Raw genomic sequence first — 17991 nt, forward strand, 5'->3', positions numbered from 1 at the left:
TTCCTCAGATAATTATAATTACATATGTTTTTGGTATACAGGATCATTGTGAATATTGTAAAATATGACATTGGAAAAATGAATTAGTACTAAACTTGAGAAATTTGCTCTTATTGAATTCAATAGAATTTAAACATTTCATAAAATATCCAGTTTCATATCCCAAAGGAATCTCCTCTCCCTTACTGATAAATTGCGGAAGTAGTTACAGAAGTCCCTGGGCTTATAAAAATGGTCAGAAACAGTGACTATTTTATTGCCATTCACCAAGTATTTTATTTGGAGTTAAAAGAAGATAATGATGTCAAGTAGTTTCAATACTTTTTAGGGTTTTTTTTTTGCAGTTTTGTAATTTAAATTTAGCTTGGGAGTATGCATATATGAATTCACTTCTAACTTTATAATTTGGTACCCTATATAATTCATCCTTTGTTGACTGACATTTTCTTATGCTTTTTACCTTAAAAAATAGACCAACCTTAGAAAAGGAAAGTAGACCAAACTTAGATTTCAAAAATTTAATCACTGAGTATAAATTATGCTTATATAGCCAGAATGTAGACATTTTTAGATAAATGATACATTGGGGAGTCTGGGGAAGGGAAGGAAAAATGTAAGAAAGGAATGAAGTAAAAGAGGAAAAAAATCTTAGTCCTATTGTAATTATTTATAACCATTGGAAATATCTCTATATTTTTTAACACCTGAACTGGACTGTGTGAAATGTAATAGCTTTAAAATACATATAATAGGTTTAAAACTATATATGACATGACATTCTTCTTAAGGAAAATATGGTCATGCTTTAGAAAAATTTGGTAATACACTTTTGAGATGATAAACATGAGGATGTAGGCATGGTATGAAAAAGATGGAAAGTAAAAACATTGAAAAGGCCATTAAAATTCTGAATTTTAAGGTGCTAACCACAAAACAAGTGAATAAGAGAAGAGAAGAAGGACATGAGTAAGAGAAAAGAGGATACCATGGCAATAGGGGGAGCCATGCAGAGCAATGACACTAAAACAAACTACCAGGCATGACTAGATAACATCTTTTTAAAATGGCTTGTTTTCTAGAACCCTCCTCTGTTACTGCAAAAGTAAATAAAGAATGCTACATAAACAACACAGTCATCATGCATGAGGATATACTTCCTATCTACTTGGGTCCATATCAGAGAAACGAGAATAACCAGGGTGAGTGAGACAAAAGTACACCCAAGTCTTCAGGAAAAAGGGGAAAACAGACCTAAAGTGCTCATGAGGATTTCAATCTTGAAGAATTTATGGGAGTTTGGTGAAAGTACTGAATCCCCACTCAGGTATTTAGGTCAAATTTTTGATTTTTAAAAGGCAAGGAGTCCTCAGCTGAAATCTAACTTACAGAATACTATCATAAGGAGTAATAAACTGAGAAAGAGATAAGTTTAGCAAAGAGGAATGAGTTACCTGATGGTGTAAAATAACTTAATCTGAACTAAGTAGATTGGGGAAAAATTGCAACTACAGAAGACACAAGTTAAAATATTATGACAATTTTTCTGGATTTTTCTTTGGTTCTATTTTTATATGCCATATATTATCCTTTTGGAATGCCTGAATTTATGACACTTGAGAAATGACACTCCTAGAGTTGCACTCGGTTAGTGAAATTTTGAGTACAAATTATATGAGCAAGTTTTTAGAAGCTGTTACTGCTGACTAGCATAACACTGAAGGAGGGTTGTGTGGCAGGAGCAACACATGTATGGACAATCTCAAGCTAATAGGTATCTCATGCAAGATTATACCCTTTATTTCTCATTTTTCTTACTTTTTAAAATTATTTTTTTTTGGAAGTCAGCAATGAAAAACCACAGCACAGTAACAACCTTTATTCTTCTTGGACTGACTGATAATCCACAATTACAAGTGGTCATTTTTCTTCTCCTTCTTTTCACCTTCATGTTGAGTGTCAGTGGGAATCTAACCATAATCACCTTCACCCTACTGGACTCTCATCTAAAGACACCCATGTATTTCTTCCTCTGAAGTTTCTTATTTTTAGAAATTTCATTCACAACTGTCTGCATTCCCAGATTTCTTGCCAGTATGGCAACAGGTGATAAGTCCATTTCTTAAAATAGTTGTGCAACACAGCTGTTTTTTTACTATTGTCTTGGGTGCAATTGAATTTTTTCTGCTGGCTGCCATGTCTTATGACCGCTATGTGGTCATCTGCAAACCCCTGCATTACACCACCATCATGAGTGACAGAGTCTGCAACTTGTTGGTCTTTGCTTCATGGTTGGCTGGTTTTATAGTAATTGTTCCACCACTCCTTGTGGGTCTCCAGCTAGATTTCTGTGCAGACAACGCTACAGATCATTTCTTCTGCAATTTTTCTCCTTGCACAGACACAGATGTAATAGATTTAATGGCATTTCTCTCAGCCATTTTGACCCTCCTGGTTACACTGATATTAGTGATTCTCTCCTACGCAAACATCATCAGGACTATACTGAAGATAACTTCTTCTCAACAGAGGAAGAAAGTATTTTCTACATGTTCTTCTCACATGGTAGTTGTGTCCATTTCATATGGCAGCTGCATTTTCATGTATGTGAAACCCTCTGCAAAGGACAGACTATCTTTAAATAAAGGGATAGACCTGCTCAGTACTTCTGTTGCCCCCATGTTGAATCCCTTCACTTCTACACTGAGAAACAAACAAGTGCAAGATGCTTTTAAGCACATGATCAAGATTGAGATTTTCTCAGTGAAGTGAATCATTTTAGTGATATTACTGAGGTTATGAGTAAAATAAAGCAAGAAGGATAAAGTGCTTCATAGAACTCTTAATTCTTATATTCAAAATAATAATAACTATTTTTCTTGCTATAATTTTCATGGTGGTCTAATTACTCTCCAAAGCTTAATTCTCTCCCTTTATCTGTCCTTTATTTAGGCCAAAATAATATGCCTTTTTATTTGGTGATTTTATCTATTTCCTCTAAAAATTATCTCAGAGGAGGACAAAATAGACTAAAATTTTTCCATGTTCTTTTCCACTGTTCTGGAATTCACAGATTCAATTTTCCACATATTCTATATAGAGTTAATGAACCACCTAGATTTGTGAAACGTAGCTGAGAAACACATACTTCTCGAAATGCACAAATTGTCACTGAGTCAAGGCAAAATAAAAAATGGGAATTGACCTATAACTATTAGAGATATTGAATTACTAACCACTATGTCCTTAAATAATATGGAATCCTTTTGTTTCTGTAAATCGAGGTCATGGCAGTCACTTCAAATAATCAATTTGTAAATTTCTTTTGCTTATTATTATTATTCTTTATCATATACTCTACCAGTAAAAAAAAACCACAAACAAAAACACTTGAATTTCACAGTATCTGTATATTTGTTTATAAATTATATATTCACTATAGTATAGAATATTTAAACATGTTAATAGAAAAATAGAAATTAAGCAAAGACATTAAGCAAAAGAATCAATATAGTTTATAATACAGATTTATGATATAAATTAATTTTAATGTTAATAGTACAACTATAAAATTCAATTTGATATAACATGTATTATTATATTTGCAAGTATCAGTCTATTATGTGATAAGTTAAATGAAATTCTTATTCTAAGCCTATCTGATCTTGGTAATTAGAAGGGTCTTCATAGGGACACCTGGGAGGCTCAGTGGGTTAAAGCCTCTGCCTTCAGCTCAGGTCATGATCTCAGGGTCCTGGAATTGAGCCCTGCATTAGGCTCTCTGCTCAGCAGGGAACCTACTTCCCCATCTCTCTCTGCCTGCTTCTCTGCCTACTTGTGATCTCTGTCAAATAAATAAATAAATAAATTTTAAAAAAGAAGGGTCTTCATAGTTCAAAACTAATGCTTCACACTGCATGCTGATCACATCAAAATAAGGGAGTCACAGTAATTATTTTTCTGTTCTATTTGAATTTGTTTTTGATATTGAATTACTGAAATTCTGTCTGCTCTAATGTTAATGTGCTGCCTAAACTTTTATTTTTATATAAACATTTTTAAAGTGCACAGAAATTTTTACTTAGAATATTTTAATAGAGATTATAATAATTTTGTTTTCCAAATGGGTGGATGAGAAATTTTCATAATTATTGAGCTTATATAGTCTTCAGTAGCAATAACTATGGCACTAATTTCAAACAATCAATTTCTAAATTTCTTTTGCTTGCTACAACTCTCTTTTGAAAACTGGTTACTTTTTCACACACTGTTAAAATACCATGCATTAAGAATGGCACATGATATGAGCACTGGGTGTTATATACAATCGTTAAACACCACATCAGAAACTGATGATGTACTATATATTGGCTAATTGAATTTAAATTAAAAAAAATAAATAAAATATCATGTATTTTGGAACAGAATGGTAGAGAAATATCTTCATGAAAGTATATACGATTGATGGGTATTTGTTATCATATAAAAGAGAAAATTGGAATATGTCTATTTGTAAAATAAAATCATATATTTCTCTTAATAAGTATTTAAAAATATTTTGCCTGAGTTCTGAGTCCCTGATACATTTTTTAAAAAATATATCTTAACATACCCTTATATGCTTCCTCCATTCTCCTATCCTCCCTACTCCCTCAACCTCCTCCTCTTTCCTCTTCTGAACCTTCAAATGTAAAAACCATTCTTAGATGGAAGACTGTACAAAAACAGCCTGTGGGCTTGAACTGCAGATTTGGGTTTGCTTGTCCAACGTCTAAATAATAGCAAAAGGCTAGGGATGGCCCTAAAGTAAGGATGAAGGTCTGATTTCTTATCTGTTTTATTATTTCAAGGTGATGCAATCTACCTGTTATGTTCTATTAATCAACAAAAAATCTAAAATTCAATAACTCAATATTTAGTGCCAATATTGTTTTGATTTAAACCAATAAGTGGTCCATAACTTAAAACACATTGCATTTCGTGTTATAATCTAATTCAGCATATGAATCTACTGTTACCCTCTAAAATTCATCTGGGATAGGGTAAGCAAATATTTGAATTAAATGGGTATGTGGAATGGATTACCATTCCTGCATCATTTTTTAAAGTATTTATTTGATGGTAGTATCAAGTACTACAGTTTTTCCAGGGAAAGATGCTTTGATTTATTATTTGTTTATAAGGGTGAACTCCATGGTTTTCTACTTGGCCCTGAGTATATCTCTTTTAACAATATATCAGGATGATTTTTCACATGCAATAGAATCACTGTAAATGAGACTAACACATAACTGCCACTTATCAATAAAACTTTCTCCACCCTCATTATTCTCCACTCGAGTAAGTGTGTACCCTGGCATTTTATTATCATAATAATTAAGATTAGCTCAGAGATGAGGTGAAACAATCCCAGAGAGTTCCAGATTTTACCCTCTTCAGTGGACAGTTTTCCTGACAAAAGAATTTATATACTTTCAGGAAAATTGGAAGGTGATTAAGATACTAATATCAACGCATGACTCTTCCTCAAGGATAACTTCCTTAATGGGTTCTGGCTCTATGAATAAAGACTAAAGTCTTTATTTGGATAAGGAGTCTAACACCATTCGATGGCTATATCATCCTTCCTTTCACCCAAACTAGAGTTCTTTCAATTATGTAGGTCAAATAGGAAGTTAATGGATTGTCTATTTATTTTAGCCTTAGGAGCAGCATGATGTCTTTTTCAAACTAATGCATATCACACAATTTTGATATTCAGTCTAACTCTACCAACTAATAAGTAACCGTATCCATCTTGCCAATGTCAGCTAATTGCTATTACATGACCTCTGCCTTCCCATAGTCCCATCATTTCCAGTGAAATGAGGAAGCTCACTGTAATGAAATTATCTCCCACTTTCACTTCAGACCAGCAGTTACAAAACCTTTCAATGTTTTTAATACCCTCCTGTGCATTAAATAATGTTCCATATTGCTGTCATTCTACATCTTGGACTTATTTTTCTAATATTTCAGCTTTAATCAGGATAAGTCATTCACAAATTCAAGTAGTTAACTAATTGAACAAAAAATTATAGCCATCATCAGAGGCTTGAACACTTCCATTAAAACCACAATCACTACTCAGACCTCACCCTGATCTATGATGTGCTGGTAAACTAGCTTTCTGGAAGTAAAAGCCTAATTTAGAGCCAAAACAAAAACAAAAACAAACCCCACAATCATTAAAAATATATCAAAAAATTCACCCTGACATGGAGTTATATTTACTTTCTCTCTGGTATATCACCCTTAGAATCTATTGTCACATATATTCCCCCAGGCTTTTGTCAATGTAAGTTGATGAATTATTGCTATGGTCTTAACAGGTACCCCAAAATCCATATTTTGAAATTTTAACTTCCAAAGGTGATGGTGTTAGGGGATAGGGCCTTTGGGATGTAGTTAGATCATGGGCGTGAAAACACTAACAGGATTAGTACTCTTATGAAAGGACCCCAGAGAATTCTGTCCCCCTCCTTCCACCATGTAAGCATACAATGAGAAAACAGAAAACTGGAAGTAGGCCCTTATCTGACCACACTGACACTCTGAACACGGTTTTCCGTGCTCCAGAACTGTGTGAAATACATTTCTTTTTATGTATGACATAGAGTCTTCTGATATTTTGTTATAGTAGTCCAAATGGACTAGAACAATTACTACAATACTTTTTGGTATTTAAGTTTTCTTTTTTGAGGTTTGAATGTTAGCCAATAAGCATGTGAAATATATTCACTATCGTGCTGCAAGGCAGGAAGGTTGTATTTAACTATATAGAGAAAGAAAATGACAAGTTTGTGGCTTTAAATTCTTAGCTTGATTTATACTCAGCAAACCATGGAGTTCCCATGACTACCCTCAAGAAATTTCTTATCTCTTATAGCCTTTTGTCAGTTGTTACTGAAAACAAAAGAGGTTCTGATCCTTTTTTTTTTTTTCAGCTGAAGTGTTGACATATAACACTGTTTTGGTTTCAGGTGTAAAACATGATGATTTGATATTTATATACACTGCAAAATCATCTCCACAATAAGTCTAGTTACAATCTGTCACCATACATGGTTACATTTTTTTTTTCTTGTGATGAGATCTTTTAAGATTTATTCTCTTGGCAACTTTCAAATATGCCATAAAACATTATTAGTTATAGCACCATAGATATTTATGATAGTGAATATATTTCACATGCTTATCATATTGTTCTGTATCATCTCTATTTACTTTGAAAAAGGTTATCCTTTCAAGCAAGCTTCTTTCTTTTTTTTTTTTTTTTAAGATTTTATTTATTTGAGAGAAAGAGAGAGAGTGAGCATAAGCAAGGGGAGGGAAATAGGGAGAGGGAGAAGCAGGCTCCCAGCTGAGCAGGGAGCCCAAAGCAAGGCTCAATCCCAGACCCCAGGATCATGACCTGAGCCAAAGGCACATATTTAATTGACTGTGCCACCCAGGTGCCCCAATAGAAGCTTCTTTCTAAGTGATAATCTAAGTAACTCATCAATACTTGATTCTAAGGATTCCTGATATCTTATCTTCTTACTGTTTTCAAACACTTCAAGTTCAGATAGCTAATTAAATAAAAAAAAAATCCTCCTTAAGAGTGTATTTCATGCAACCAGCTGTGCAGTCATGACTTTTGAGTGCCAATTTTCCATGGACTTTCTACATATCTTGTATTAACTCTTGCTCTACATTACTTTTACAATTGTTTTTATATCATTCAGCAATGAAGATAAAGATCATTTATTCTTCAAGGGTAGAAGGCAGTTTTTTTGTTTTGTTTTTTTCCTAACTGGAATTAAGATAATGTCCTGCACTGGGCAAGACTGGGCAGGTTTACTGGCAGCCTCTTTAAAGTACTGGTATTTTTCTAAGCTCAGGGTCTTGGTTGTGACACAGACCTATCGTATTTAATAATATCACCCAATACATTGTTTTATTATTGCTTTAACAAACTCAAATCTGTTTAGTTGGTACAAATTCCAGATGGTAACATGGCCACATAGATTCAAGCTTAATTCTTGGTAAATTTTATAAAATTGTCCTTGTCCCTCATCCCCTGACTCCTCTAGATGAGGGGTCTGAGTGTGAGAAGGGTATGACTGGAAACTGGATGAAATTATAGGTGTGGAATGGACTACTCAGATTTTATGGAAGTGGAGAGAGAGAGAGATAGAGAAAACCTGTTATCAGGGAAGAGGACACTTTAGACCCAGAAGACTATTAATGATCTTTGCCACTAAGAACTGTCTCTGGAGCCTTTCTCCAAAAGACAAATACTTCAGTGCAAGAATTTTAAATTTGCTTGACTTTTAGGTAAGCCATCCTGCATCAGATGAAGATAACAGAGATAATAGGGAACCACTCCAGCACCTCCTAGTCACCCCACACACCTACCTTCACCCACAGGCAAAATACTTCTTTTCAAAATTTATTTTAATTCTGATAAAATTAACAGACAGTGCAATATTCATTTTAAGTGTACCATATAGTGATTCAACAATTGTATACATTTTTTTTAAAATTTGTCTATTCATTTATTTATTTTTAATAAACATATAATGTATTTTTATCCCCAGGGGTACAGGTCTGTGAATCGCCAGGTTTACACATTTCACAGCACTCACCATAGCACATACCCTCTCCAATGTCCATAACCCCACCCGCCTCCCCCGACACCTCTCCCTCCAGCAACCCTCAATTTGTTTTGTGAGATTAAGAGTCACTTATAGTTTGTCTCCCTCCCAATTCCATCTTGTTTCATTTATTCTTCTCCTACCCCCTTAACTCCCTCATGCTGCATCTCCATTTCCTCATATCAGGGAGATCATATGATAGCTGTCTTTCTCTGATTGACTTATTTTGCTAAGCATGATACCCTCTAGTTCCATCCATGTCGTTGCAAATGGCCGAAGACATGAACAGACATTTCTGCAAAGAAGACATCCAGATGGCCAACAGACACATGAAAAAGTGCTCCATATCACTCGGCATCAGGGAAATACAAAGCAAAACCACAGTGAGATATCACCTCACACCAGTCAGAATGGCTAAAATTAACAAGTCAGGAAATGACAGATGCTGGCGAGGATGTGGAGGAAGGGGAACCCTCCTACACTGTGGGTGGGAATGCAGGCTGGTGCAACCACTCTCGAAAACAGCATGGAGGTTCCTCAAAATGTTGAAAATAGAACTACCCTATGACCCAGCAATTGCACTACTGGGTATTTACCCTAAAGATACAAACATAGTGATCCGAAGGGGTACGTGCACCCGAATGTTTATAGCAGCAATGTCTACAATAGCCAAACTATGGAGAGAACCTAGATGTCCATCAACAGATGAATGGATAAAGAAGAGGTGGTATATATACACAATGGAATACTATGCAGCCATCAAAAGAAATTGTATACATTTTTCATTGTTCATCATGATAGGTGTACTCTTAATTCCCTTCACCTATTTCACCCATCCCTCCATTCACCTACCCTCTGATAACCATCTGCTTGTTCTCTACAGTTAAGAGTCTACTTTTTGGTTTGTCTCTTTTTCTTTGTTTGTTCCTTAAATCCCACATGTGAGAGAAATCATGTTATTTGTCTTTCTCTGAATGACTTATTTCACTTAGCATTATATCCACTAGATCTATCCTTGTTGTAAATGATTTCATTCATTTTTATGGCTGAGTAATATCCACTTGTATATGTATATACAATTGAAGATAGATGATGGATATATAGATAGGCAGATGATAGATACTAGAAAGATAGATAATTATTATATCTTCTTTATCAATTCATCTGTTGTTGGAGGCCACGGCATGTTTGGAGTCGAGGATCAAACCGGGCCCTGACTTGTGTCATCTTCAAAGTCCAGACATCTTGACAAGGTTAAGGATGGGAAAGTTGAGTACACTGAGAAAAGGGTCTGTGCTATGTGTCGTGCGCTCGCCTATGTAACTTCCCACACACTCCCCCTACAGAAGGGAACAATGTGGTCAGGGTCATGAATTCTTAGTTGGTCCTTGTTGTTCTGTACCTCCCATAACCCACTCCCTGGTTGATTCTTGCTAATGGCTTTAGCCGAAACTACCTGACATCACGAGGTTTGCTTGTAGTCAATGTAAACTTGTTATAGAAACTTGCGGTCATCTGACTAGGTACTGATGTATTACTCCTCCTATTCTGGTCTGCCTTATAAATGATTGTAAGATGTGGAATAAAATTGGCACTGTTGGACATCATCTTCAGTGTCCCTCCTGCCCCCATCTCTTTGTCTCTTAATTTCTTTTCACCATCCTCTTAGCCCTCATGTTTTCCTGGTCAATTTGTCGTGCTGGCCGTGACAATCTATCAATGGATACTTGGGTTGTGTTGTTTCCATAATTTGGCTCTTTGTAAAAAGTGCTGCAGTAAACATAGGGGTACAATATCCTTCCAAATTAACGCTTTAAAATTGTTTGGGTAAGTACCCAGTAGTGGAATTGCTGAGTCATATGGTGGTTCTATTTTTTTTTTTTTTTTTTTTGAGGAATCTCCATAGTGTTTTCCACAGTGGCTCTTCTGATTTGCATTCCCACCAACAGTGAACAAGGGTTCCTTTTGCTCCACATCCTCACCAATATGTGTTCTTCCTTGTGTTTTTTATTTTAGTCAGGGAAAACACTTCCAAATGTCTTCCTCACTCCTATTTTAAGTCATATAGTGGAGCAGACTAATGTCACATGGCTGATGGCTTGAACAAATAGGACAGATTGGATTAAATATACTTAAGCAGTCCGTCCAAAAACAAGTTATTGAATTGGGAGCCCTGAGAGCCAGCTGAAAGCTATGTCAGAAGCATTACTAACCTGTAATATGAATGATGGATTTTTAACTTGGCTGCCAACCTCCAAAATTGTAAACTCTTTCTAGGAGACCTTAGGCACTCTTGGGTTTATACTTGTGTGAGGGCTAGTCACTGGCTTGCATCCCTTTGGAGAACACTGTGACTGGCATCTTGGGAGTGATAAAAGAGACCTGCAGATTAATTAGAGACGACAACAGAGGAACATACTTAGGTGAATTTGCAGCAGAAGCTGAGTTGGTTTAGAAATGAGGGATGGATTTTGTGGGTGGAAATTCTGAAACATTTCTACATGTTGAGATAGCTTTTGCTCTGGACTCTCTATTCAGGAATATTTTGCAACAGATTTGGTAGATTTTTTTCCCCTTAGAAGTATATTAAAAATACTACCTTCCCATTCAGTTTCCCTCTCTTCCCCTAATGTCCTTCATGACATCCCTTATGTTCTACATATGAGTGAAACCATGTGATAATTGTCTTTCTCTGCTTGTCTTCTTTCACTTAGCATAATCTCCTCCAGTTCCACCCATGTCAGTGTAAATGATGGGTATTCATCCTCTCTGATGGCTGAGTAATACTCCATTGTATATATGAATGTATCTTCTTTATCCATTCGTCTCTTGAAGGGTATCTGGTCTCCTACCACATTTAGGCTATTGTGGACACTGCTGCTATGAACATTCAGGTGCATATGTTCCTTATTTTCACTACATCTGTATCTTTGGGATAAATACCTAGTGGTGCAACTGCTCGGACATAGGGTAGCTCTAGTTTTTAACTTTTTGAGGAATCTCCATACTATTTTCCAGAGTAGCTGTACCAGCTTCCATTGCAACCAACCAGTGTAAGAGGGTTCCCTTTTCTCCACATCCTTGACAACATTTGTTGTTTCCTGTCTTGTTAATTTTTGCCATTCTAACTGGTGTAAGGTAGTATCTCCCTGTGGTTTTGACTGCTAACTGAACATAATAATTTTAAAAAAAGATATTGCCTTCTGGTAGGACAAATTTAGGAAGGTTTTCCTCTTTAAAAGACTGAGAATTTACTAATTTAGGGATTCCTCAGCTTTAGATGTAGGTACACTGTGTAACACAATACCCATTAGAGCCCTTCTTTGCAGAGAAAGGGAACTGATAAGAATATGAAGCACCTGCTTCCTGCTATATAATAAGTAATAAAGCTTTCTGTCACTGACCCAATAGGATCCCTCTGTTCAGAATCTGTGAAATGATGGTTGGCCAACCTGTTAGACTCGAGGTAAAATATCAGGCTTTGATTAATACCATAGATTTAAGGGTGCCTGGGTGGCTCAGTGAGTTAAAGCCTCTGCCTTCGGCTCACGTCATGATTCCAGGGTCCTGGGATTGAGCTCCACATTGGACTCTGTGCTTCCCCCTCTCTCTCTGCCTCTCTGTGTACTTGTGATTTCTCTCTTTCTCTGTCAAATAAATAAATAAAATCTTAAAAAATATACCATTGATTTGGTAGAATATAAGAAAGACAAATATTGTAACACTTTAATCAATAATAGCTTTACTTTTATCTTATTTAAATGTTCAGTCTGGTATGTTGAAACTCCTCCATGAAGTCACTTGTTTCTAAGTTAATGCAATGGTGTCAGGAACCTGGGTGTACTCCCTCTTGTTGAACAGCCAGTGTATTCCTAGTATGGTTGCTCATATTCATGGCTCTAAATGGCTTGCCTTCCCATGTGCTGGTATCACAACAATGAGAGGGGGGTAAAGAGGAAAAGAGCAAACCTCTTTCATCAAATGATAATCCATGGAAATTGCATATCTTCACTTATAACCTTTGCTCATAATTTAGTTACATGGTCACAACAAGTTGCAGGGAAGTCTAGCTATAGACATAGATAAATACTCCATTAATACTGAGGAAGTGAAGAATGGGTGTTATGAAATATAAGTTATGAAATATAAGTTTACTAGGTCATTTTGCAAAGACTTTTGGAGGAAAGACTAAATTTAGAATAGAAACAAAATAACATATAGGACATAAAATTTTAGCTATTTCAGGTACAGTTTTTTTCTACGACTGGCTGATAAATTCTCCAGCTAATACTGTCACCGGTTATTACCAACTAAAATAATCTTTGCTTTTTTTTTTTTTTTTTAAGATTTTATTTATTTATTTGAAAGACAGAGATCACAAGTAGGCAGAGAGACCGGCAGAGGGAGAGGAAGGGAAGCAGGCTCCCTGCTGAGCAGAGAGCCCGATGATCCAGGACCCTGGGATCATGACCTGAGCTGAAGGCAGAGGCTTTAACCCACTGAGCCACCCAGGCGCCCCTAATCTTTGCTTTTAAAACTTCCAATTTTTTATCTATGTATTTGGGATATCAAAACACACCTGTGTGGAAGGGCAAGCTCAGATTAGGGACATCTATACTGAAAACTTTGGAGACATAGTTAAAAGTAGCTTTGAAAAAATATATATAATTTATTTTTTTAAGTATTTAGTGCCCAGGGAGAACTCATGTATAATGTATAAATTTATAACCCTTGGGAATGGTGTTCTTGGATCTCATATCTTCTGGGAACTCGTCATAATCTTTAGATATTTTCATTTAGGGCCCAGAAAGCATAAATACTCAATGGGATCAAGTGTTCATGAATTTTATATGGCACTGCGAATAATACTAAGAAAAGCATTCAATACATAAATAAGTAAATTATAGTAATGGGGAAATTTAATATACTAGTCTACAAATCTGGAAAAAAAGCCCTAAAGCCATTTACAAAGTAGTTATGAATAGAAAAGACAAATAATCATAGATTGTGGGATAAAGGGAGACTCCTTCAGAGAGGAATGGAATGCCAGTGTGGTTTGTTCAGCCTGATGATAAAAAAGTTAAATATTAAACCAGAGATCCTTTTCTGAATAAGTCTGTTTAATGGTTTCCAAAAAAAGTGTTTAATTTTTAAGTGTTTTTGGCAGACTGACTTATGACTCAAATGGTGAAAAGAATTGGTATGTCTAAAGTTTAAAGGCCATAATTCCATTAGATATGTTTTAACCCATTTTCTCCTATTTTTACCATTATGGTATTAACCCTACTTTTTCTAACCTTTAAACTGTGATTTAAAAAAATCATGGAAAAAGACAGAATACAATGAAAATTAAGTATTAAAAAACATTACTTTTTAAAAATTTCACTAATTTTCACAATATCTAACCTAGGTGTGATTTCTAACAGTTTTGTAATGTGACCTTGTTAACTTTTGTACAATGCATCTTGGGGGGATTATTGCTGTGTGTATCTGTTGAAGTTGGACAAAAAAATAACCTTATATAATAAAACTGTGCTTAAGGTGATTTAGATATAAGCATTCCTACAGTTGTTGCCATTGGAGTAATTTGTGTAAATGAAGAAAAATTTATAATTCATCACTTTACAATTATGTGAATGTAAAAGGACTGTGGAGGAAAAACAACAGTCCTTACTTCTATCCACTCAGTTATTAACATAACTGACAACAGATCTTATTTTTTAATCTGAGAATTCTCCTATAAATGCCTCCAGGTATAACTGGAAACAAATTTTGTTTGTACTTGTATGGTTATTTTTATGTATATGTCTTTGAAATAATAATGTATGTTTTAGAGATTGGAAATAATTATATCAAAATTCTCAAACCAGAAAATATTTTCTATCTGGGTCCCATTACTAAACCTTAATTATTTTACGTGTTTGATATGAAGATACTGAAAAAAGAAATCTTCCTTAGAATCATTAATTTAAAAAAAAAGGCACTATAAGTTGCCCTATAATTGTTGGTACAGATTGTACTTTTCAGAGGACAATTTAGGAAAAAATCCTCTTTCAAACTTAATCCTGATCTCCAATTTGATAGGTGTGCAAACCAGAACAATCTGATTGTCTCATTTAATATATGCCATGTGTTGTGATAACCATAGTTATCTGTAGTTAATATTTATTTAATTACTTGTTAGCCAAATATTTGAATATCCTTATGATAGGGAAATACATGTCTTCTAAAATTTTGTCATCACTCTTTTGTGATTTGCTGTATTTGAAACTTACCAAATACTCTTCATCTCTTTTAGGCCATGCTGACCTCAAGTTGTTCAGCTTTTCAGTCTGTATTTTAGATAAAGAATAAAATGGTAAGTGTAAAGCATAGAAGCAGAAGGAAAGAAATTTTATGGTAAACATTTTCTTGTAATTTTTATTTACTAATACTAATTTACATATTATTAATTTTAAGATTACACTAATTTTTGTTATAATTTTCTTTTAATTTTTACTCATTTACTTCTTTTAATTTTTCCCCATAAACTCACTATTCTCTTTTTTTTAAAGATTTATTATTTATTTGAGAGAAAAAAAAGACAGAGAGCAGGGGGAAGGGCAGAGGGAGAGGGAGAGAAGCAGACTCCATGCTGAGCATGGAGTGGGACTTAATCTGGGATCCTGAGATCATGACCTGAGCCAAAATCAAGAGCCTGCCATTTATCTGATTCAGGCACCCTTCACTATGCTATTTCTAAAAACCATAGCATCTCTAGGTTTCCATAAGCTTTATCTTTATCTTTCTCCCTGCTTATGCAATTTCCTGAAACCCTATTTATATATTTCTATCTACTTATATATCCACTACTATCATTTTTTTTTCATTTTTCAGAATCATTACTTTTAGAGGAAAACTGCACTTTTTTTTTTTATTACACACGCCAATATTACCAGACTGTTCCTACTGATTTTGTTTGAGAGTACAACATGGGAAGAAAGGGATGATAACAGAGATTGATGGGATGGAAATACTAAGAAGGATAGAAAATAAAACCATTCATGGTATTTCATATTAATTTTCTCTGAAATTGTATCTCATTAGCCATGAAAGAAATAACAGAAGAATCAGGCACTTGAATTTGATTAGTTGAGTAAAATGGTAAAGCTATAGTAACCCTGTTTATTAACAGGATCAAGTGTTGTATATTTTATGAAAACATTTTCTGATGTACTTTTAATGACAATAATCATTTTGGTTCTAGAATGAAAATCTCTTAATTGAATAGGAAATGGGATCTATCTCAACTCTTACATAAAATCAAGAGAGAAGAGGCATTTTTCCATGTTTTAAAATGCACTCTAATTTCCCTGTGATATTTCCTCTTATATAAAAATGCTCAACAATTGCTATAATCACATAGGTTATTCTCTGGTAGAACTGAATTAAGGATGAAATTCTCTGTCCAGCTGCTCTGGAAATGCAAACTATAGTTCTTCCTGGCATATCCATCTTCAAAACATGAATGAGCATTGTATTCTATCTGAAATATCACTTTACTAACTTTAAACACTTAAATACTGTTATTTTTCCATTGGGATCATCAATTTCTTTCTTCCTTTCTTTTCTAGTTAGACCTGCAAAAGTAAAGGTCAGTAATGGAAAGCTGCACACAAGTGGTAGTGTTTATCCTGGCAGGTTTGACTGATGACCCACAGTTGAAAGTTGTGTTATTTGTCTTTCTGCTTCTCACCTACTTGTTGAGCATCACTAGCAATCTGACCATCATCACACTCACCCTGGTGGATACTCACCTCAAGATCCCCATGTATTTTTTCCTTCGGAATTTTTCCTTCCTAGAAATTTCCTATACTACTACATGCATCCCTAAATTGTTTGTTACTATGGCAACTGGAGACAAAACCATTTCCTTTAATTGTTGTGCAACTCAAGTGTTTTTTGCCTTCCTTCTTGGTACATCTGAATTTTACTTGCTAGCTGCTATGTCCTATGACCACTATGTTGCCATCTGTAAGCCTCTGCATTACACAACCATCATGAACAGTAAGGTCTGTATTCAACTTGTCTTGTGTTGTTGGTTTGCTGGTTTTTTGGTCATCTTTCCACCTCTCTTTCTAGGCCTAAATCTTGACTTCTGTGCCTCTAAAATTGTTGCTCATTTCTACTGTGATACAACTCCTCTGCTGCAGATCTCCTGCTCAGATACACAGCTCTTAGAGACAATGGGATACATCTCTGCTTTGGTGACACTCGTAGTCACATTGATAATGGTGTTACTATCATATACCTATATTGCCTTAACAATTCTAAAAATCCCTTCAAGTAAGCAGAAGAAAAAAACTTTTCAACATGTTCTTCTCACTTGATTGTGATATCCCTTTCTTATGGCAGCTGCATCTTCATGTATGTTAAACCATCAGTCAAAGAAAGAACATCTTTTTTCCAAGGGAATTGCAGTGCTCAATACTTCCATGGCTCCACTTTTGAATCCTTTCATTTACACTTTGAAGAACCAGCAGGTGAAGAAAGCCTTCATGAATATAGTACACAAAATTGTTTATTTTTCAAACAAATGAGTTTCCTGTTGCATAATACATACTGGAAATGAACAAAGTAGTCTCATATAATACCAGTGTATTCAATAGTAGCTTTTAGTACATAGTTTCCTGTTTTTTCCCTTTATCCCTATGATACTCATCTTAATCTCTTTCAAGTTTTATTCACAAAAGCCTTTGCTTTTAATGTTCATGTTACTATATTCTTCATGAGATATATCTTTTTTTCTCATCTCACTTCCTTTTCCTCTAGATATAGGAAAGAAATCGAGCCACATTTTTCAATCTGTCTCTTTTGTCTATAATTCCTACTTACTCAAGACTACAAAATATTGTTTAATTTGAATTATACTTATTGTAACACACAATTCAAAGGTTATTACTATCTTTATTTGTGATCAGGTTTATTTTCTTAAACACAGTGAGTTTATTTACTGAAATTACTCATTAATTTATAAACATTATATTCATTTATATTTTTAAAATACAATTTGTTGGCAATAATTATGTTTAAAGTAATTATAATAAAATTTTAACAGAGATTAGCCATCAGTGGTAGTGCTCATCTTTGAAATTGTCTATTAAAAATATGATTGTTTTGCTAAAGTGTGTTCTGTAGGAACTAGTTATTTAGAAGAAAATATGTTTGAATAATGCTATCTTAAGCAGCTGAATAAAATATAAGCAGGAGGGAGTCTACATATATGATCAACTGGACAATATATGTTTATGTAAAGCTTGTAGAATGAACTGCTTCT

The 17991-nt window shown here is 34.6% G+C and overlaps 2 pseudogenes; both read left to right on the forward strand.

The window, feature by feature from the left end:
- The first annotated feature begins 1847 nt into the window (after positions 1-1847).
- On the forward strand, positions 1848-2769 carry LOC116863165 (annotated as a pseudogene).
- Positions 2770-16315: 13546 nt separating this feature from the next.
- Positions 16316-17254, forward strand: LOC116863166 (annotated as a pseudogene).
- Positions 17255-17991: the final 737 nt, after the last annotated feature.

This window comes from Lontra canadensis, unplaced genomic scaffold, assembly GCF_010015895.1.
Source record: "Lontra canadensis isolate GAN:19392208 unplaced genomic scaffold, GSC_riverotter_1.0 scaffold636, whole genome shotgun sequence".
Lineage (NCBI taxonomy): Eukaryota > Metazoa > Chordata > Mammalia > Carnivora > Mustelidae > Lontra > Lontra canadensis.